Below are 22,735 nucleotides of genomic sequence, written 5' to 3'. Positions count from 1 at the left end.
GTGCTGGCCGTATTGGCCTTTGCCAGTACTTTCAATTCTCCTCATTGTCCTAAATGTGAAACCTACAGTGATTCTGCTGTCCTTTTTATTTATTTTTTATTTTTGTTTATTCTAGCTGTCCTTAATAGGAAGAGGAAATCAAGGCCGGGCGAGGGAGCCTAATGAGTGGAAACAAGTAAATGCTTCTTTGCCGGTTCCTTGACCTTCCCTCAGTGGGTGGCATTTGTTGGACATCGGCCACGTGCTCGCAGGGCCGTCTGCCCGCCTTCCCCCTGGGAGTCAGCTCCAGGAGGCCAGCGCTCGTGTCCGTGCTGCGCACCGCTAGATCCTTGCGACCTGGCGCGGGAGGCGGGTGCCCAGCACTGCAGCACGCATGCGACAAAAACGTAGGTTGAATCATCTCATTTATGCCCACCTCTTCCCCCTTCCCCCATTTTCCAGATTAGGACACCAAGACTCCCTCAGCTTTGCCCATTTATCTGAGAGGGGAGGAGCCAGCATCGGAAGTGGGGCTGCACCGGCCCCCCTCCCCCCACCCCCCCACCCTTGCCTCTCACAGAAGTGCATTGGCCCTGGGGATCAGGGGCTTTGCCGATATCCTGGTTTCATCATCATTCACGAGGAGCAGCAAGAAAGGATCAGAAGAAGGGAAAGGGTCAGGCTGTCTCTCTGACGCTCTGGGTGTGCCCGCCCCACAGCACCCTCCGCATTGTGAATGGGGCGGGGCTAGAGCTGGTCTGAGCACTTAAGCAATACACCCCACCTTGGTGGACAGACATCAGTGGCCGGTGTGTGAGCTGGTAGCTGCAAATACGTTCTCCCTCACTTCTTTCCCCCGCTGTTTCTGCCTCCCCACTTCCAGTTCTCCCTTTTCGCACCAGTTTCTCAGATTCCAGCTCTGGGGAAAGTACTTTAGAAAAGATCTAGGAAAAAAGAGCTAGCAGGAGTTTGCCATCTTAACTCTGATATATCCGCTATCTGGAAGACCTTGGGCAGCTCTTTCCACCTAAATCAGCCTCTGTTCTCTCTTTCCTGACATTTTGATGGTGACTCCTGCCCTGCCCCTCCCAGCTTGCAAGGCCCAGCTGGATATTGGACGTGAATGTTCGTTACTGAGCAGCACTGCATACGTGTGCACACATGTGTGAGCACACACACATACACACACACACGTGCACACGAGGTGCTGCTATTGTGACCAGAATTCTGTCCCCTCCAGAGTCCCCACTGTTAAGGACTGAATGGTCGTGCGCCTCCGATTCACACATCCCGCTCTACCGTCCAGTGTGATGGGTTAGGAGTTGGGGCCTTCGGGCGATGACTCGGATTAGAGGAGGTTATGAGGGTGGAGCCCCATGATGGGGTTAGAGACCTTACGCCACTCATGACAGAGTTTGCTCCCCGGACCTGCCACGTGAAGGTATAACTAGAAGAGAAGTTGGCGGTTTGCAGCTAGAAGGAGAGCTCTCACCAGACATGGAATGTGCTGGCACCTTGGTCTCAGGCTTTCAGCCTCTGGAACTGGGAGAAATAAACTCTTTCATGAGCCACCCAGTGTATGGTGTTCTGTTACAGTAGCCCGAAGGGACGAAGACCCCACAAAGGTGACAGAGTGGACAACAACAATATCTACAGTAAGCTTTACTACCTGAGAACACATACTGTGTGCCTGACACTCCACACAGGATGCTGTGACAGGTGAGGCTGCTGACACTCGGAAACGCAAGTGACCTGCCTGACTCACACAGCTGCTGAGTGGAGAGGTTGGGGTTTGGACCCAGGTTTGTCTGACACTGAAGCTGATATTCTTCTCCGGGCATGATGCCTTCCTGCCTTCCTGGGTTGTTACCAACACGTCCGACCCTGTGGTCCCTGCTATGACACCCACGCTGTCCAGGACCCCAGCCCAGGATCCTGCAGCTCTTCCACACCGGGGCCACCAGCGGCTGTCTGCAGTGTGGGAGCTGATCCTGCAGAGATGGAAGTCAGTGTCCCAAGTTCCCAGATGAGAAAGAGCATTCGATTTGGTTGTTGAAATACGAACGTGCAGAGCACGTTCTTCAAAACAGCACCATACAAGATTTGATGTCTTACTTAAGACAAAATTACTTTTTATCCATTGAATCTCAGACAATTCCTTAACTTCTCTACCAACTCATGCTTCTTCACCTACAAAATGGAGAGAAGAATGCTGAGTGCCATGGATGGGTGGGGAAACCTAGTGCAGCCACGTGAGTGAAGGGGACAAGTGGGTAGGAAACACTCAGCAAGTCTTGCGGATGAGAGCAGCCGTCCACCGAGACTCCTGCTTCTGCCCAGCTCACCGCTGAGGACAGCAACACTGCTCTGTCTGCAGGGCTCTCCTGCATTCCTCCCTCTCTCCGCCCTCAGCAGGGCCTCCATATCTCCCCCTGTTATTAGAGCCATGATATCCTACCGCGTCTCCCCATTGTCAGGTGGAAAACAGTCTCTTTCTATTGCCCTTCACTCTGGAACCTTCACTTCTATTCTAAGACTCACAGTCTAAGCATAAAACATTCTGGCCATAGAGCTGACCTCTCTGCGTCCACCTTCACCCTTTCTTTTTTTCTAAGATTTTATTTATTTATTTTTAGAGAGGGAAGGGAGGGAGAAAGAGAGAGGGAGAAAAACATCAATGTGTGGTTGCTGGAGGCCGTGGCCTGCAACCCAAACATGTGCCCTGACTGGGAATCGAACCTGCGATGCTTTGGTTCGCAGCCTGTGCTCAATCCACTGAGCTACGCCAGCCAGGGCCACCTTCACCCTTTCTTAACCTGGAGGACCTATTAGGAGACATCCTAATAGAGAGATTAACCATGCTGGCTCTGAAATGAACTCTTGGGTTTCAAAGTATTCGCTGTTCTAGTTTACACATTTGAGGTTCAATTTCCCTAGCTGTTGCATGAGGGCTAATTATTACACTGTCTTAATTAGGTTGTTGGGACAATGAGTGAGTAACAAACTAGTAACACTGCTAATACAGTATTGGCATATAGAAAGCTCCCACTAGTTGTGGCTTCTGTTGTGCTTACATTGCTCTGGTTCAGCCATAGCCCAGAAGGTCCTTGAACAACATCGTTTCATCTACTGTCATCCTGGTGTAATGTTGGTGTAGGAACGTAACCCTTGTTTGTGTCCATGAACCTGTGGTAAAATTGCTTTCATTATACACTCTTTTGCATAAAGTCGAAGAACCTATCAATGACATTAGCTGTGGACTGACTGTGCGTATGATGACATCTCAAGTGTTCTACAAAGAAATTTGAAACCATGGTGGACTCCAGCCAGCAGAGTTCTGCCTTGTTGTGGCTGAAAGAGAAAATAAATGCACAGGTGACAGCAATCCTGTGGAGGAAAAGGAAACGGCATGGCTACTCTCTCAAGGGGAGAGAGCACCCCCACCCTTGCCTAGACAGGCTTTTATTGTTTTTCCTGGGTCTTACATCAAAGAAAGGTTTATTATCTGTTACATAGAATATTGTTGTCTACCTTCTAGGTACAATCAAAGAAATGAAAATAATATGCAGAGGGGAATGGCGGCAAGCTGATTAGCTCTATTCTTGGGTGAATTCACACAGGCTTTGGAAATTACCTTGAAAATAGATAATGCACATTTGTTGTTTTAGACCAGGGTGACGGAGTTTTAGCAAGGGCAAGCCATAACAGTCAGTATGCATTTTCTAGGCCTGATTCCCATGGGAAAACTCGGTTTGAAGGTCTGGCTCCTGCCCACCGCTGCGCTCCTGTAGGTTTTCCATCCAGAGCTGAGTCACATTCACCAGACTGAAACAGACCGGCCCCCTGCAGAAACCATGCGGAGGGGACGTGGGGAACCAGAGGGTCTAGTGAGTGGATATGGAATGTGAGAGCAAGGGATCAGGCACAGAGAGGCACAGTGGCTTCTGCAGATGTCTTTATGTCTTGACATTCTGCTGTGTGTCAGGAATTGCGATGGTTAATTTTATGTCACAGCTTGACTGAGTCAGCGGGTGTCCAGATTTTTGGTTAATCATTATCCTGGGTGTGCCTGTGAAGGTTCTTCTAGACAAAATTAGCATTTGCACTGGTAGACCGAGTGAGGCAAATTGCCCTCCTCATGTGCGTGGGGTCTCACCTGATCGATTGAAAACCTGAATAGGACAAAAGGCAGAGTAAGGAGGCATTCTCTCTCTCTGTGTCTTTGATCTGGGACATCAGTGTTCTCCTGCCTTTGGACTTGACCCTGGACTGGAACTTACACCATTCTGTCTCCTGGTTCTCAGATCATCTAACCTGTAGTGAAACTATACCATTTGCTCTCCTGGGTCTGGCCTTCTTAGCCTCCATCACCATATGAGCCTATTTCTTATAATAAATCTCTGGAGAGCCCTGACTAATACAGATAAGAGAGGGCCAAGGAACAGAATGCTAAGGCTGCCTTTTCTGAATTGGTTCTTGGGTTTCTGGAGTTGGCTCTTGAACCTGATTGGATTTAAAGATGCCAATGACTCTGTTTCCAGCAGTAAAGAGCACTGGTAGTCCATGGCGTGATCTGTCAATAGAGACATGCGAAACATCTGCGTCGGCTACTCCTTAACACCTGCTTATAGGAAGCAGGGGTCTGGGCCACTGTGTATATGATCCGTTCAAACATTTGTAGAAAACTAATGAATGCAATGGCGTTGGCTGGTTGCCCCTAATGTTGCTGGACCAAGTGATGAAAGAAAAGGATGAGGCCAGGGATTCGGATTCCCAGCTCCTGTGCTGCTAAGTGACCCAAGAGCTTGTGTGCATGCTGTGAAGGACACCCTTAACTCCCGCAGTCACGGGGCTGAGGTTTATGAAAAGTAAATGCCAGATCTCATCCTGCAGTAGGCTGGATTAAAAGGAAAGTTGACTTCTCAGCATGGACTGGGACAGAATGGGGTCCTGTAAGCTGGGACAGGGACATGTGGGAAGCCCCTGATGAAGCTGAGGGCAGTCGGGTGCTAAATTCTAATGAGCCTTTTTTGTCAGTGGAAGAGGCCTCCCCATCCCGGGACAGCACCTTGCCTATTTCCTGTGGGAGGGGCCTCTCCATTCTCACCTGAAGGGATAGGTTTCCTCAGGCAATGCACATTAAACACCCCTCGAGGCCTCCCCTGGGGCAGTTGCCATGCAAGACAGTGCTGTTCTTCTTAGGACCCACCCCAACCCCCTCTTGGTTTCTAGACCTAAAGTTGAGGTGCAAAGTGTTACCTGTAAGGAGGCATGATGCACTTACAAACAATGACTTGAGTTTTCTAAGATATACAGTCATAAACATGGGAAAGTGTGTGGGATAATGGGGGAAGGAACCTAAACATGGATCAGGCTGGACTTATTGGTATGGGCAAACTAAGCAGAGATTCTGTACTTACTGTCATAGCTCAGGGAATTAGGAAGGACTCTAACAGTTTGGTTGGCCGGTTGGATGAAGCACAGACATGACAATGTGGTACATGGTGGGTGAGTTAGAAATGCTGACCTTGCTTGTTCTAACGTGGATGGAAGAATTCAAAGGCTTAGGGAGACTGGAAATGTTAGAGTGGGTCTGTCATTGAGGACCTACTCACCCTTACCAGGAGGATTCAGAAGGTACAGCGTTGACCGGGACATGGAGATATGAATGTGTGAGACGGGTCCTGGCATCTTGGAAGAGCTCTGTCACCATAAGGGACAGCAGAGTCAAATCAGCAATCCGAGTACTGTGACTTGTGCACATGGGTGGCATTGGGAACTTGATCATGGTGCTTCTATGGGTAAGTGAAAGAGCTAGGAAGCCCACCAAATTCTTACTTGATTTGCATAAGCAGAAAAGGTCTAGTTCAAGTGAATAAAAGCTGAACTTGAGTCATAAAAACAGAAAGTCACAGCCTCGAGCTAGTTTACAGACCCCAGACCCCTTGGGTGAAAGGGAGACCAGACCCTCTTGAGGAAGGATCCCCGTATACTGCCCAAAATGTACGCTGTTCGTCTTTCCCTCAGCCTGAAGGCTGTGACTTCTGAGCAGGACAAGCACATGCTGGGGAAAGAGGAATCATCAGAACTTTCAGGAACTGCTGGACGCAGGCTCCCAACTGACACTCGTCTGAGACTCAGTGGTTGTCAGAGTAGGGGACTATGGAGGTCAGGAGACCAGTGGAGTTTTAGCTCAGGCCCATCTTACAGTGGGTCCAGGGGGTCCCCCAGCTACTTCCCCAGTTCTGCGTGCACGGTTAGGATAGGTACACTTAGCAGCTGGCGGAATCCCCACCTGGGTTTCAGGACCTGTGCAGTGAAGGCTGTTATGGCAGAAAGTGGAAGGTGCTGAAACTGCCTCCACCCAGGAAAATAGCAAACCGAAAGCATAACCGAATTCCTGCAGGGACTGTGCAAATTAATGCCACCATCAGGGACCAGAAAGATGCAGGGTGGTAGTTCCCACCAAATCTCCCTTCGACTCACCTATTTGGCCAGTGCAGAGGACAGGCGGGTCTTGGAGAATAACAGTGGATTGTCGTAAACTTGCCCAGATGGTGACACCAATCACAGCTGCCGTACCAGATGTGGTTTCATTGCCTGAGCAAATTAGCACATTCCCTGATGTCTGGTATGCAGCAGCGATGGACCTGGCCAGTGCTTGCCCCTCACTGCCTGTTAATCAAGACCACGAGAAGCAGCTTGCTTTCGGCTTCAAGGCCGGCAACACACTGTCACTGTCCTACCTCAGGGGTGTATTACCTCTCCAGCTCTGCGACATCATGTAGTTCACAGCATCTTGATCGCTGTTCCCTTCCACAAATACCACAGCGGCTCATTGCATGGTTGGTGCCATACTGATGGCAGCCAGGGAGCAAGAAGTAGCCATTATTCTAGACTGATTGGCAAGACATTTGCCGTTAGAGAGTGGGAAGTAAATCTGACAAAAAATTCTGGGGCCTTCTGTCTCAGTGACATTTCTAGAGATTTGGTGGGGTGGGGCATGTCAAGGTATTTCCTCGAAGGTAAAAGATAAGTTGTTGCAGCTGATCCACCACCATCTGACAGTGAAACAAGAGGCACAGTGCCCTGAGAGTCTGTTTGAATTCCAGAGGCAACATATTCCTCGTGGGGGTGTGTACCCCCACTCCATGTACCAAGTGACCCGAAAAGTGGCTACTTTGGGGTGGGGCCCAGACTAACCGAAGGCTCTGTGGCAGGTGCGGGCTGCAGTGCTCTGTCGCCTGGTCCATATAATTTGGCCGCTCCAGTGCTGGCAGATAGGGAGCTTGTAGGTTGTTCGGAGCCTGTGGCGGCCCCTATAGGTGAATCCCAGCACAGGCCTGTAGGATTTTGGAGCAAAGCCCTGCTTCCACAGATAACTACTCTTTTTGAGAAACAGTTCTTGGCTCACTACTGAGCCTTAGTAGAGACTGAATGCTTAATCATGGTCCACCAGTTACTACTCAACCTGAGCTGCCAGTCATGATTTGGGTGTTATGTGACCCAGTAAGTCATAAATCTGTGAGTGCACAGCCCGCACTGCACTGTCCAATGACAGTGGTGTAGGCAAGAGTGGACCTGAGCAGGCCCTGAAAGCACAGGTCAGGTATTTCAGGGGGCAGTGGCCTGGAGCTCACGGTGCCCACTCCTGCTACGCTCCCTTCTCTCTCCCAGCCTGCACCTACAGCTGCACAGGGAATTCCGTATGACCCGAGGACACAGGAAGGGAAGATTTGGTTTACAGGAGGTTCTAGATGCTATGCAAGCCCCTGAACCTGGACAGGGATAGCTACAGCCCCTTTCTGGGACTTTCCTGAAAGAGAGTGGTGAAGGAACATCCTCCCTGTGGGCAGGACTTGGAGCAGCTCCCCGCTGGTCCGCCCTGCTTGGAAGGAGAAAGGGCCAGGTGTGTGGTCGTATATCAGCTCATGGGTTACGGACAGTGGTTTGACGTGATGGCCAGGGACTTGGAAGGAACAGGAGTAAAGATTTGGTGACAAGGGCATTTGGAGAAGACATCTGTGGAGACACCTCTGTGAATAGGCAAAAACTGTAAAGATATGCATGTCCCATAAGAATTCTCACATAAAAGTGACCTCCGCAGAGGAGGATTTTAATAAACCAGTGGTTAAGATGGCCTGTTCTGTGAACACCATCAGCCTCTTCCCCTGGGCCCTCTTGTTACCTCCCAGTGGGCTTGTGAACATGTTGCCACGGTGGCCGAGATGGAGGCTATGCTTTGTCTCGGTGACACAATTTTGTTCACCAAGGCTGACCTGGCTGTGGTCAGAGCTGAGTTCCTGATCTGATGGCAGAAGAGACACCAGAGTCCCCAGTGTGGCACCATTGCCCGGGGTGATTACCAGCTTCCCGGTGGCAGGTCGATTAGCTTGGACCCCTCCTGCCACGGAGGACACAGCATTCTGTTCTTACTGGAACAGGCACTGACTCTGGGTGTAGATTTGCCTTCTCTGTGCTCAGGGCTTCCGCCAAAACCCCTCCTGGACTTGCAAAATGCCATCATCACCGTCACAGTGTTCCACACGGTGTTACTTCTGATTAAGGAACGCACTTCCCAACAAAAGAAAGAGCAGCGGGCCCACGATCATGGGATTCCCTGGCCGTACCATGTACCTCACCATCCTGAATGAGCTGGTTTGACAGAACGGCAGGACAGCATTTTGAAGACACAATTACAGTGCCAATAAGGTGCCAATGTCTTTAGGGCTTTGGAAGGCTGTCCAGCAGGATGTCTGTTTCTGAATCAGCATCTAACATACGGTGCTGTTTGAGCCACAGCCAGGATTCCCGGGTCCAGGAATCAAGGGATAGAAATGGGAGTGGACCACTCTCTCTGGCCTTTAGTGACCCAGTGGCAAAATGTTTGCTTCCTGTTCCCAAGACTTTTAGCTTTGATGGCCTAGACATCTTAGTTCCAGAGGGAGAAATGCTTCCACCAGGAAACACGATGGTGACTCCACTGATAAGGAAGCGGAGACTGCCACCCGGTCACTCTGGGCTCCTTGTGACTTAATCGAGAGGCAAAAGGGGAATTACTGTGCTGGCCGGAGTGACTGATCCGGACTACCGAGGGAAAAGGGACTGCGACTCCCCAGTGGAGGAAAGGAAGAGACCGTCGGGTACGCAAAGGCCCCTTCGGGTGTTTCTTAGTGCTCAGCACCGTGCCCAGTGACTGGGGTCTATGAAAATCTGTAGCAGTCCAGGCAGCACTACCGGTGGCCTGGACACTCAGGGGTAACGGTTTAGGTCGCTCCACCAGGTGACCAGCTGAGGGGCTTGCTGAGGGCAAAGGGAAATGGAACGGGTAGTGGAAGGAGGTAATTATACACACCAGCTATGGGCTGTGACCACACAACCAACCAGTCACAGAGATAACAACTGATTGTTGTGAGCATTTCTTTCTTATTGTTTTATAAATATATATGTATATATAGTATCTCTAGTTTTTCTCTTTTGTATTTCCTTATCATGTACCATACGATATACTGGCTTTATATCATAGTATTTATTATTTATTTTGCCTCATAGTATTTGTTGTGGGATGCCAAGGAAAAAACTACACATCACAATAATCATCAAGATTATTTCCTCTCACAATGTGTTTCTGTTAAAAACAGCCTTATTCAGGTGCCAGAGGTTGTCGTGCCAAAGCCTGGACTGTCACCTGTCAACACTGATCTTGATTTTCTGTTCTACTCCATGTGAGTTGGAGATTCTTGGGACGTTTCTTGCCTCCCTGACCCTCAGTTTCCTCATCTGTACAATAGGGGTGATGATGCGCCTCTCACAGGGTTGTCAGAATGGTGGAGTGAAGTACATACACACTCCTTCCCAGCTGCTTGGCACAGGCGGAGTATGAACCAGCGTTTACTTCCATTTTTCCACAGACATTTCCCTCCGTCCTTTTCTACCACCTCCTTTTCTTCTGCGTGTAGTACCGCGATGTAGTAAGCAGTCGTGAGTTCTGCCAGTTAATTAGTTTCATGCAGTGTTGCTGGGTGGCTTAAATCCCCTTTCCTAGCACTTCTGGGACTATATGAAATATAAGACAGGCATTCTTACCATAAATTTATATCGAGGCAGTTAATGAACAGAAAATGCCTTATACCATCTGTATCAAAATGAAGTGTGTTCCTTGTGTGTAGACACACAGAGTGCCTGGGCGGCCTCCTGCTATAACACCTGCTTGCTCTGCCTGCCCACAGTTCTTGGGAGTGTGAGACTTTTCCTGATGTCGGCTGTGCAGCTTCCCCGGTGTCAGGGAATGTCACTGAATGAAGCGACTTTGCCTCCGCTTCCACCCCGCCCCCCACTCCCAGAGCCCTCACTTGGAGTGGATTAAGCTCATGGGTTCAGACCGACTGCTTGAGTTCAAACGTTAGCTCCAATGCCAACTGGGCAAGCTCCTAGAGCTGTGCCTCAGTGTCCTCTCTGTAAACTAGTTGTATTGGCCCGTGATTAATGCCAGTTGCTGTACCAGAGAGTTCTCAGTGGCTTGACACACGTACACGCTCTTTCTTACTTCACTGTCTGATGAGGGAGAGTGTGGAAAGCTATGAATGCCGGTGGTTGAGGAGCCACACCTGAGAGTAGGTGCATCCTTTCTGCCTACCTCCCATCAACCAGAATCCAGGCACTGGGTCCTTCTTTGAATCGAGGGACGTGGTGGTGGGCAACGTGTCCTTCCTGTGTGTCAGAGGGAAATGCAGCGGTGACGTGAGCATCTGACATTGTCTCTGCTGCAGGGGGGTAACCGTGCTTCTCTTCCCCAGGGATGCTGTGATGATGGCATGTATCAGTCTTTCAATTCGTGTTGAGCACTGAGGGCACTGCCTTCCACGTGGAAGCCCTCAACATGGGACCTTGCACCGTGCTTTCTCTCGTCAGCAGCACTCCCTTCAGGCTGTCCTTCCCCACATGCAGGGGTTTCTGGGAATCCAGGGCAGGTAGCAACCACCCTCTCAGTTGCCAGATCCTCAACTGGAAACATGGCCAACATTTAACCAGGTTGCCATCTTTTGGTAATTTGTGCCTTTGGCCATGGACTTTGGCTGCTCAGTTGGCTTTAGGTGACTGATATTTCCAGTTAACGTCCTGCTGGCTTCCTGGGTGTGGAGCGTGGAAAGGGAGACTTGATTAGCTTTTGGGGAAGAGTAGTCAGCAACTTAAACCTTTGCCATCCCTTTCCTTTGCTTAAGGGTTATTCCCCACTCCATTGGGTTCTTTCTCTTCCAGTTCATCTGACAAAGAATGTCAGGCTACTCAAGTTCTTCATTCACGCATGCATTCATTCAGAAAATATTTATTGGTTGTCAGTTATACACATATATTAGGCATTGCCGGGGAATGTGTTGGTAAACAAAAGACACAGAAACTCTGCATTCTAATGTCAGCAATGGGATGGGGACCAACGATAAACATCACTATAGGTGTAATAAATAATACTATATCAGATAGCTCTGAGTGTCATGGGAGAGACAAAATGGTCTCATTTATATGCAGAATCTAATGAACAAAATAAACAGATGAACAAAATAGAAGAGGCATGGACACACGGAACAGACTGACAGCTGTCAGAAGGGAGGGGAGACTGGATGAAAGAAGGTGAAGGCATTAGCCGAAGAACATGTACGCATGACACACAGACACAGACGAGAGTGTGGTGATGGCCAGAGGGAAGGAGGGTGGGGGCTGGGTGCAGGTGGGCAAAGAGGGGGAGGGACTGAGGACATCTGTCATAGTGTCAACAATAATTTTTTTTTAAAAAAGCATTGTGGACAGGATAGTGTTGTGGACTGAGTGTTTTTGTGCCCCCAAATTCATCTGTTAAAATCTAACTCTCAGTGGGATGGTATAGGGGGTGGGGCCTTGGAAGGAGAACCAGGTCGTGAACCTCACAGTGGGATTGGTGCCCAGAAAAGAAGGGTCAGAAGAGCCAGCCACGTGCAGATGCCAGGAAGCGTTGGAAGAGGGCAGGTGCCAGGCCCTGACCACGCTGCACCCCGATCTCGGACTTTCATTCTCCAGCGCTGCGAGGAATACGCTGTTGTGTAAGCGCCCCTGTCTGCGGTGACTTGCGGTAGAAACCCCGGCGGACTAAGACAAGATACCTTATTACGTGCACTAGAGATGGGGAGAACTGTATGTTTTTAAAAAATCGATGGACTACATTTAGGGAAGTTCTAAGTTTACAGATACACAGAGCAGAAAGTATAGAAAGTTTCCATATGCCACTTGTACCCCCCACTCCAGTGTCCCCTATTACTAACTTCTTCCATTAGTGCGGTACATGCATTCCAACCTATGAAGTGATCATCATAGAGTATCAGTCACGGAAGGCCATGACTGAAGCCAGGGCTCACCCTATTACAGTCCTATGGGTGAGCTGTAGTTTTCAGAGGGTGGTGGTATCACAGCCCGGCATCCTCTCAGCCCCCCTTTCCATTCCACCCGGACTGAGCCCTGGCTCATCTTCCTGCTTCTGGGGGCACCTGCAGGCACCCCTTGGCCGTTCTGAGGAAGGTGCATGCAAAACTGGATGTGCAAGGGTGTTGAGCACATCATTGGAAACCTCCGACCGGCAGAGGGTGGGAGCTGGCGGACGGTGGTGTAATAAAACCACTGAACAGAGGGAAACGTGGATGCGGTGTTCACGTTGAAGATGTGGTGATGTCGGCCCAGAGTGGCTAAGAGATTTCTCAGGACACAGAGCTCTTCAGCGGACATCGCGGGCTCCCAGGACTGGGCTCCGGGTGGACGAGGAATAAAGAAAGAGTTGAATGCACAGATCAAGGGTAACCCGCCTGCTGTTGAATCCTCTCACCTTAGTTTACATCACTGTTATTTTTTCCCTTGTTATTACTAAGCAATTTATTCAAAACTTTTATAAGAGAAAAATAAATACCTGCTTTTTAAAGAGCAGTTTCCAGTGACTCATTTAGGAGGAAATCTCCTTCTGAACGAGGATATTGGAAGATTGAGTAATTCGAACTCTGTTTGTTTTTCTGTCCTGGATTTAGATCCTGTGAAGGTTTCTGCATCGAAAGCTCCGGAGGCTGAAATAATGTTTGCTTCCCTTTTCCATGTCCCGGCGAAGGCTGCGAGACCAGCCCTCCATCCTCCCGGGATGCCACAGCACGACTTGCAGGTGACCCAGACTGACCACATCTTGGGTTTTTTTTTAAGCCATTCAGTTTCCATATTCATTCAGTCACTGGGCTTTTTATGTGTGATTTTTGGTGACCATGAAATTGAGAGATGAAGAGGGCGGGATGCTGCCAGCAGCCGTGTGGCCAGGGCTCCGTGTGAGTTCCCCGGGCGTTGCCAGCGCACTTGAGTCCTGACCGTGGCTCTCCTCCCGTTCCTGTCCTGTCTTCCCAGCTGCACCGGCCGCGCTCACAGGCCTAATTGCTTTGCAAGGTCCAAGCGCCACAGCTTTTAGGGATTAAGGCAGAACAGCCGTCCTTTCCTGCGACCAGGAATCAGTGTTAACTTTTGGAATTTTGTTTATTGCCCTCTTATTCTGAAATACAGAAATGAGATAGAAAGTGTTGTGGTATGGACTTCAGAAGTCATTTTTAAATGTGTACAAACCAGCTATTCTTTATGTAGGACTTTCCAGGTCCTTCTGTACACATTTGCATAGACTATGTCATTTGATACTCACTGTCACCCTATGAAACAGTATCTCTTATCATAATGATCATCATCACTGTTTAGCAGACACATAAAGGGCTGATATTTGAACCCTATTAGTCTGGCTTCAGAGTCCAGGATCTAAGCTGCTACATAAATCCAGGGGGGAAGGAAAAGAGGTCGTCGCAGCCAACCTCACTCATTTGGAAATTTACTTATGGAGCACAGAGAGGGGCACCGAGTCTCCTAAAATCACACAGCAAAGTCACTGACTGCTCAGTTCCAGCGTGAAGTTCTTTTCCTTCCTGCAGAGTGGATCTCCACCCCTGAGGATTAGGGTGAAAGCTTTAGGGGTTGGGGATGGAAGGAGGTATTGAATGACCTTTTATTCGGGGTAGAGAAGCCTGGCTAAGGAGGCGTGAAAGAGGTGGTGCAGCATGTGTGTGGGGAAGGAGGATGCTGAATTTAGAAATCACGCTGCATTAGGCTCTGGCCAAGCTCCAGTGATTTTTATTCGTTATTATTATTTTTATGGGAAAAGGAACCTGCAACAGTTTAGGCTCAGTTATTTGCCTTCAGGCATTGGTCTGTCAAGTTCAGATCCAATGCCAGTTCAGCACAGTGGGTGTTCATGGGTGGCTTGGGTGTGTGTGTGCGTGGGCTCAGGTGTCTGCCTGTGCCCTTCTCTGTGTGTGTCCATGGCGTTGGCATAAAAGGCAGTCCATCCTAGGACTCGCTCGCTACCTCTTACCTCCAACACACCTCCCTAATGTGTCAAGAATTATAAATTAATCACCTGGCTGGTTTGCACTGAACTTACTAGTGTTTATGAAAGGGAATTCATTGGATATGCCTGTTAATGGAACACGTGTAATAATACTAAAGCCTGTGATTAAAAAGAAATTTAAGGCCCATGAGTTTTTAATAGAAAAACATGTCATTTGAGTGTTTATTTGCTCGTGTAAAATGGCTGAGATTTTTGTCAGGGGAGGGGTGCCTATTTTAATTTTAGAAGGACCATGGCATTCACACTGCAAGTTAGCAGTGCTTTTGCAGAAGCCTTTTTAGGTTGTGTTGAGCAGAGGACTCTTTTGATAGAGCAGAAGTTATTTATTGTTTCACGCTGGATTGAAAATATATTGCAGAGTGGTTCTACTCATGGGTTCCATTTATTTGTTCGTTCGTTTGTTCATTTATTCATTCATCAAAATTGTGTTGCATTCTTATCATGTATCAGGCATGAGGCTAGTCCGGGTTTCAGAGATAAAAATACTTGGTCCTTGCCCTCTAATGACCCACAGGTTGATGGAGGGCAGACCCATGAAGAAAAAAATCCCAGCACTTCTTCTGATGGAGGTGAGCAATGAGGGCATGCCAGGAGTCAGAGGTTGCCAGAGAGAGGGGGTGGGATTTATGCTGAGACTTAGGCAGTCCATCAAAATAGAAGGAGCCATTCCAAAGATAGTATTTCAAATTCATGGGGTCTTCAGAGCAAGTTGTGTTGGGAGAAATATAAATTGTGTTTACTTTTAGAGTATAAGTGCCAGTTATCTGAAAATAATTATTCCTTAAATTCTCTCGTTCCTAATTTATTTCTTCAGTTGCATGAAGATGCTATTCTTGTTCATGTGTTGTAGACATTCATATACACACATGTTGTATATATATGTACTCACATATATGTATATGTATTAATATTCCTTGGTGAAGTGTGGTATGTTGATTTTCTTAAGCTTTAGTGGGTTTAATCATCCACATGATTTTACAGTGAGGTGTAGAAAGTTCTGCATGTAAAATGAAGCTAGTTGATTTTGGCTTTTCAGAAGTTTGCCTGTGGGTTTTTTAGAAATCTTTTTATTTTCCAAGGAAAGTTTGCATAATTTCTCCACAAATCCTATTTATGTTTCGAAATGGCAAGGAGAACAAACTGCTTTGGGTTTCAGCGAACTGGAGGACTGCAAATCTCTACACATTTTCAGAATATCTAAAAAGACTGGCAAAAATATGTGCGGGATGAGCAGGGATACGTAGAGGAAAATATCATAAACAAAATCAGGCTATTAGTGAACCAAGAACATGTGCACATTAAGAATATTTTTTAAAGTAAGTTGGAAAATCACAATATAATCGTAGCTCTGAAACACCCAACAGTTGGAATAAAGCCTAGACTGGGCAAGGCTGAAGAACAATTAGTAAATTGGATGACCGTACTAATTTATCTAAATACAGAAGGAGCTATAAAGAAATAAAAATTATGAAAATGGTAGAGAAGAGATTTTTGAAGATCTAGTGACTGTGAATTCCCCAGAGTTGAAGAAAAGACAGGAGAACTAAGGTGATAAATAAAAATAAATCTAAATCTAAACTATCATTGTGAAATTGTAGAACATTGAGTTTAAAAAGACCAATTTTAAAGGTAACAGAGATTGTTACCTTTAAAAAAGTAAATTAACAAAATAATGACAAATGCCCTGACAGTAATTTCTCCTGATCACAATAGATGCTACAGGCAATGGAACAATATCTCCAAGGTGATGAGAGAAAATAACTGTCAATTTATAATTTTATACCCAGGTAAACTATCATTGGAAAGGGAGGCTTAAATAAAAAAAGTTTAGACAAAGATTAAGATAATTTGCCATTCACAGCTCTTACTGATAGTACCGATGAGGGATGTATTTCCAAAAAAAAAAAATATGAAGGAAAACAAGTCTTCCAGGAGGAAGGAATAGATGCAAGCAAAATAGGGGACACAGAAATTTAAAAAATACCATAGTATATTCAATAAAGGTAAAAATAACTTAAAAATATAAAACAATGTCTAGATAATGCAAAAGAAGACCGATACTAGGCTTTAAAAGGATGGTTTAAAACATGATGATATCCAAAAATAATGAATAATTATAGACTTTTTAGAAAATCATGAAATTTTGATGTTAAATACTGGAATAGAAACATTATTTGTATATTGCAAAGCAGCAGTGAAATAAGAATGTAGACATCTCAGAGAACACACACAAAAATGAGACCAAATAAAGAATAGAATGATGTGATGATTACTTTTATATGTCAACTTGACTGAGGTAAGGAATGCCCAGGGAGCTGGTAGAACATTATTTCTGAGCGTGTCTGTGCGGTGTTTCTGGAAGCAATTAGCATTTGAATTGGTAAACTGAGTAAAGCAGAAGGCTGTCCCCAGTGTGGGTGAGACCTTCCCCAAACCACCCAGAGCTGCAATAAAACAAAGAGGTGGAGGAAGGGCCATTTCTCTCCCTCTGCCTAAGTTGAGACGCCCATCAGACAGGGGTGCTCCTGGTTCTTGGCCTTCGGACTCAGGTCTGGACTTTCCCCCTCAGCTCCCCAGGGCTCAGGCCTTCAAATCGGACTGAATTATACCACCAGCTTCCCTGGCCCTTCAGTTTGCAGATCTTGGGAGTTCATAATCCTGTGAGCCAATTCCTATAATAAATATATTCTTACATATATCTTTATATATTTTCTATTGGTTCTGTTTCTCCTGGAGAACCCTGATACAAATAATAAATGGAAAACATAAAAAAGTAGGAGTTACTATCTTGAATAACATTAAAAAATCCCACTCCTTGTTGTGACTTTGTGTGGCTCAGTGGGTTGGGTATTATCCCATAAACTGAGAGGCCTCTGGTTCGATTCCTGGTCAGGGCACATGCCTGGGTTGTGGGCTATGTTCCCAGTTGGGGCAGTGCAAGAGGCAACCAATCAATGTTTCTCTCATACATTGATGTTTCTCTCCCCTTTCTCCCCTCCTCTCTCTCTAAAAATAAATAAATAAATAAACAAACAAATAAATAAAATCTCTTAGAAAATAAAAATAAAATATCCCACCCTGACTAGTGTGGCTTAGTTGGTTGGCATGGTCCCACAAAGCAAAAGGTCACCAGTTTGACCCCTGGTCAGGGCACATGCCTGGGTTGCGGGCTCTGTCTTTGGCTGAGGCGTGTATGAGAAACAATCAATTGATGTTCTTCTATTGTACTGATGTTTCTCCTCTTCTCTTTCCCCCTTCCTTCCCCTCTCTCTGAAAAGTAGATAAATAAAATCTTTTAAAAATTCTGAAAGGTTAATTTTAAATACATAAAAGTCAATTGAAGAATGAAATATACCGTGTGATAACATTATTTTAAATTTTACAAACTACGGAAAACAGTGCCACTTAAAAACAAATCAATCCACCTCTTATTTGTATAATGGGCAAGGAGGACCAAGACCAACATCACGGCCGTGGGAATATCTGGAGTGGGTTTGAGGGTGAGAGGCTAAGGGAGAAATATAAAGGGAACTTCAATGCTCTCTGCAATGTTTGCCTTTGCAATAGCAAATGAAGCGTATTTTCAGATGTGTTCAGTCTGGGTGAGGGTACAAAGGTGTCACAATTTTCTGTAATTTTCTATTTGTTTAACTATTTCATACAGCTTTTGATGTGAGCACCATGTGGGAAGTATCTCTTTGTTGTCACGCTTTCCTGACAGTGACTGTAAGCCTTGGTGGGGTTCTCAGAGACTGCTTTATCTATGCTACTCTGCCTCTTCCTCCACTTGCCTGGAAGGTCTCAGTCACCTGCGAGAAAACTATCAAAATTGTTCTGGTAATAATGGAAACAACCCACTTCTTCAGAAGGACTTCATTTCTATGAAATGTGAAGACTTTCAGTAGTGAATATTGCCCTCAGTGCCCAACATACACTTCACGAAGCTTGATTCCACCAGGCTTGCTCAACCCTGCATTTCTAGTGCCCGTGCCTCAGCCTAAACATTGGTTTAATAAGCTCACGGGCAAAGGAAAGGGCTGCTGGGCTTCCCCAGCCAGCCGTTCCTCCCTCTCCCACACGCCCCACTCAGCTGTCTTTCTGCACCTTTGCGTGCCGTCCCTCCCAGCCCCTGTAGAAACAGCTCTGGCCTCTTGTATTCTTCCTATTCCCTGTTGATAGGAACTTCATTAGGGCAGACATCCTGCCTGTGTTCTGCAGGTCTGAATGCCCCTCACCTGTAGCACTTGTGGGATAAATGTCTTCTCGTGTAGGGCAGAGTCAATGTCACCTCTCCTTGTAGGCTTTGTGACATAGCTCCTCTTAACCTCCCAGATACAGTTAGTCATGACAATTTTTTAAATGACACTGTACTTAGTATACATGTATTTCCTTGGCTGCAATTAGTATGTTGTATGGTAAGGAACTGTCTCGTGTAGAACAAGGCAGTCTTCCGATGTGTACTTGTTGGGTCGATGCATATCCATTTGCATGTAGCATTGTGTGCATCTCCTGAGGCCCTAGGCGTGTCCTGTCAGTGCCTCCCTTCTCCAGAGGACGGCTGCAGGACCCCCTCTGCCACCTCTGAGGGAGCCTGGAACTAGTTGCTTAAGGTGCATGCCCATGAAAGATGATGATAATGTGAAAGGTGGGGAGATGAACTGGCAGGTAACCTCGTCTTACCTACCCAGGTCTGTGACCAATGAGTGGCCCGGGTGGGGCATGAGCACTCCTGCAGCGAAGACTCTTCGGCACTCGTTGGCTCTCAGCCCCGACGGCTTCCATCTGTTGATGATTACTGTCTGGTCTTGGCTGAGAACATGTGACATTTCATATTTCCTTACCACTTGAACAAACACGGGGCAATAACAGAAAGGCACGTGGCCACAGGAGTAGAAAGATGTGTTTGCATGAAAGAGTCAGTGTACACCTTGGGCCAGCCAAACAACTGCCTTCTCTTTGCGAAGTTATGAGAAGTGCCCATGTTTCAGGGCCGGGAGAATAGGTACATTGACTTGGGTTGTATTTTTGGAAGAAAGCTCTTAAAAATCGAAAACATCAAGAAGATTGGAACACAACACATAACCACCTCTTTTTACAACTGATGTGATTTTTCTCTTAATGAGCAATCGTGAAGTGTTCCCAGGTAATTTTCAGCATTTTTAGGGAAAGCTGATGCGCTTGCCAAGTACTAGGAAAGAAGAAAAGTATTTTGTATATTTGCAAGAGAGTTCTCCTAATTGAAAGCCCCTCCTTTTTATTTCAGTCCTTTTGGGGGTGAGGAGAAGGTTTCTAGTTTCATTAGCAGGTGGGGAAGCTCAACTTCCTGTTTCAAGAATAATAATAAGAGGATTCAACAGGGACACGCTTTCTGCCCTGTTTTGTGCATACAATAAACTCGGGATTACCGATGTGATCGGAAGTAGGGTGTTTTGACTTATGAAGCGTTTGGATCAGAAGCAGAGACAGGTGGGGCCCCTAATGGCAAAAAGGTGCACACGGCTCACTGGCATATTTACGGATGTGGCAGCTGGGATTGTGGGAGGAGGCACGAGTAGGCATTGCTTCTAGAACTAGAGGAGAAAGTGAATCATTCCCTAGTCTCGTTCTCATCATCACTCATTTCCGTTTGAGAACAGTTTATATTGATCATACATGTGTTTCTTATCCCAAATATCTCTCATGAAAATTTGCAGCCATATTGAAAAGTGGAGAGAATTTCACAGTGGATGCCAGCGTACTTACCACCTTACACTATCATGAATGATTTTCTCCGCGTCCGTTATCATGCCTCTGTTTATCTATCTCTCTGTCCATCCATCCATCAATTCGTAGTATTATTTTCTGATGTATTTTAAAATATGGCGCAGGCAGTCATGAATGCTTTTACTACCCACTGTCATCCAAGGTAAAAACGTGAGGAATTTTAGATGCCTTTGTCTTGACCCCAAAGGCTTGCCCATTGTTTGCAGTAGAGATCGTGCTGGGTATTGGGTAGTCTGTGCACGGAAATGAGGTTTGCTGGCCACTGGGAGGCAGGAGTGAAAAGACAATAAAGACAAGTAAGTACCAAATTACACACGGAGATAATAGTCATAAAAGGGAAAACAAGTAGCATTAAATGCCATCTCTAAGGCAGACTCGCTTCTTCCCTTTAATCCACCGTCCTGCCACTAAAATGACATCCTAAGACACTGCTTGGACCACGCCATCTACTTCCCAAAGCCCACAGGACTAACTGTACCCCACAACCCCTAACTGGACACTGCATTACTTCCAGGACATGACCAGACAAAATTTATTTCTGCTGGGGAAATATTTATTGGCTTCCTAGTATTAGTATAGATGCTGTGGACATTAGATAAGCCCCTCCCAGTCCCCTAGCTTTGAAAATTTTATGATCGGGTTGAGGAAAGAGATAATTTCAACTTGATAATTCAAATGCTCTGTGAGTGCAGAGGAGGGACAACCCAGTATAGCCTTGGGTGCAGGTTAAGGGCATCTTCCCCGAGGAAAGTGAATACTGTTAATCCCGAAGAATGAAAATGTATCCAGGTGAAGAGGGATGTATTTCAGTGAAGGAAATAACATTTTTAGGCAAAAAACCAAAAACCCCGTGGGATCGAGAAGCAGCAAACCACGCAGTATTTACTAGAGCACCAACTGTGAAGTCCAGTGGGTAGCGGTGAGGGCTGGAGGCTGGCTCTCAGAGGGCCTGGCAGAGAGGCGAGTGCCTTTTCTGTAGGGAAGGAGGAGCGAGAAGTAGAGCGCCAAGAGGGGGCAGAGGCTGGTAGGATGAGCAGTGCAGGAAACAGAACAAGAAGTCAGGATTTGCTGCAGTAATCCACGTAAGACAAGCTGATGTCTCCGGTGGTGAAGGTGGAGAAAGACTGGCCGAAGGCATAAGGGCATTTAAAGAATGGAATGAATGAACACAGAGGGAGAGGAAGGGGCAGGTCAAGAATGAATCCCGACTTTCTGACAGGATGGGTGAGTGAGCGGTGCATCCAATCCTGAAGACTGGAAACATTAAGAAAGAGAGGACAGGAATGAATTGAATTTTGGAGGTGGCGTCTGAAGTACCTGGGAGAATCCAGGTGGAGGTATGCACAGCATGGTAGGTGAGGGAGCCGGAATCCGTTTCCACCTTCTGCCATCAGCCATGGGTGGAAAGCCCCAAGAGAGCGGAGTGTATGACACACATCTGGCCTGCCTGTGTAGTTGGATAGCACCAAGGAAATAAGTTCAAACTCCTGGACTCTTCAGAGTTGACTTGGCTGGAATGCAGATGTCCTGATTTCCATTTTGATTTTAAGTTTCTTCTACATTCATCCTCACTCTGTTCCCAATGGTATGCTATTCATTCATTTGTTCACCCAGTGGTTCATTCATAACTGCAACCAGCGTTGATTAGGTACCTCCCATGTGCTAGGCAGGGCTAACTGCTGCTCTGAAGGTTCTGGGAATAGAACCTTCCACCTATGAATAACCTCAACATCACTCACTGCCAACTGTTTTCACCTCCCGAAAGAGGAGTTGTGTTTAGATTTGGAGGAAGACCCAAAGGGTAGGAAAGTCAGGGTGACATCTCCCGAGGGCCCTGGGGATTTGCACGAGTCGGTGTTGAGGTGACCTGGAAAATGATAACTCTCGGAGAGACCAGGCACTACTTCAGCTTATGAAAAACTATAAAGAACTCCCTGTTTGCATTTACAAAAGGAAAATTCATGTTTCCTATGGCCTTTAACTCCTAATCTTTACTGGCTACAAGAGGGTACTCCAGGCAGTTGAGTGCTTAATAAATATTATATTGTTTGCTAATGGCAATGCTATTTGGGGGTGATATTTCCTTCTGAATGTGCTAGCCTGGTTTAACAAACCTGCTGTGTGTAGTTTCACCTTTCATTGTGTTGGCTGAGATGTCTCAGGGGCACCTTCAGCGGAGGCCAAGGAATGGCTCAGAAATGCAGAAGTGAATGGGTTGGCCGGATGCATTAATACTTTCTGTCTGCACTGACTTCCCCTTTGTTGTGGGAATGTAACCTATACCAACGGGCTCTGCTATGTTAAGGACACACGTGCATCCTTGCTGTGAAGACGGGGGTGCTTGAAGGGCTGGCGGGAACATTTCTCTGCATCTTTGTCTCGTCTTGACACCCTTTTGTGTGCACCGATGATCAGTTCTGATCTCACTTCCCTCTCCTCCGAATCCAGTGTTTTAGAAATTATTTACTTGGATGCTTGAAAGATACTATGTATGGGTATCTTTCTTTCTAATTTCTCCTTACTCCTGGAACGGAATACCATTTTGGG

Source organism: Phyllostomus discolor, chromosome 1 (assembly GCF_004126475.2).
Source record: "Phyllostomus discolor isolate MPI-MPIP mPhyDis1 chromosome 1, mPhyDis1.pri.v3, whole genome shotgun sequence".
Lineage (NCBI taxonomy): Eukaryota > Metazoa > Chordata > Mammalia > Chiroptera > Phyllostomidae > Phyllostomus > Phyllostomus discolor.
Note: the sequence above shows the minus strand (reverse complement) of the source record.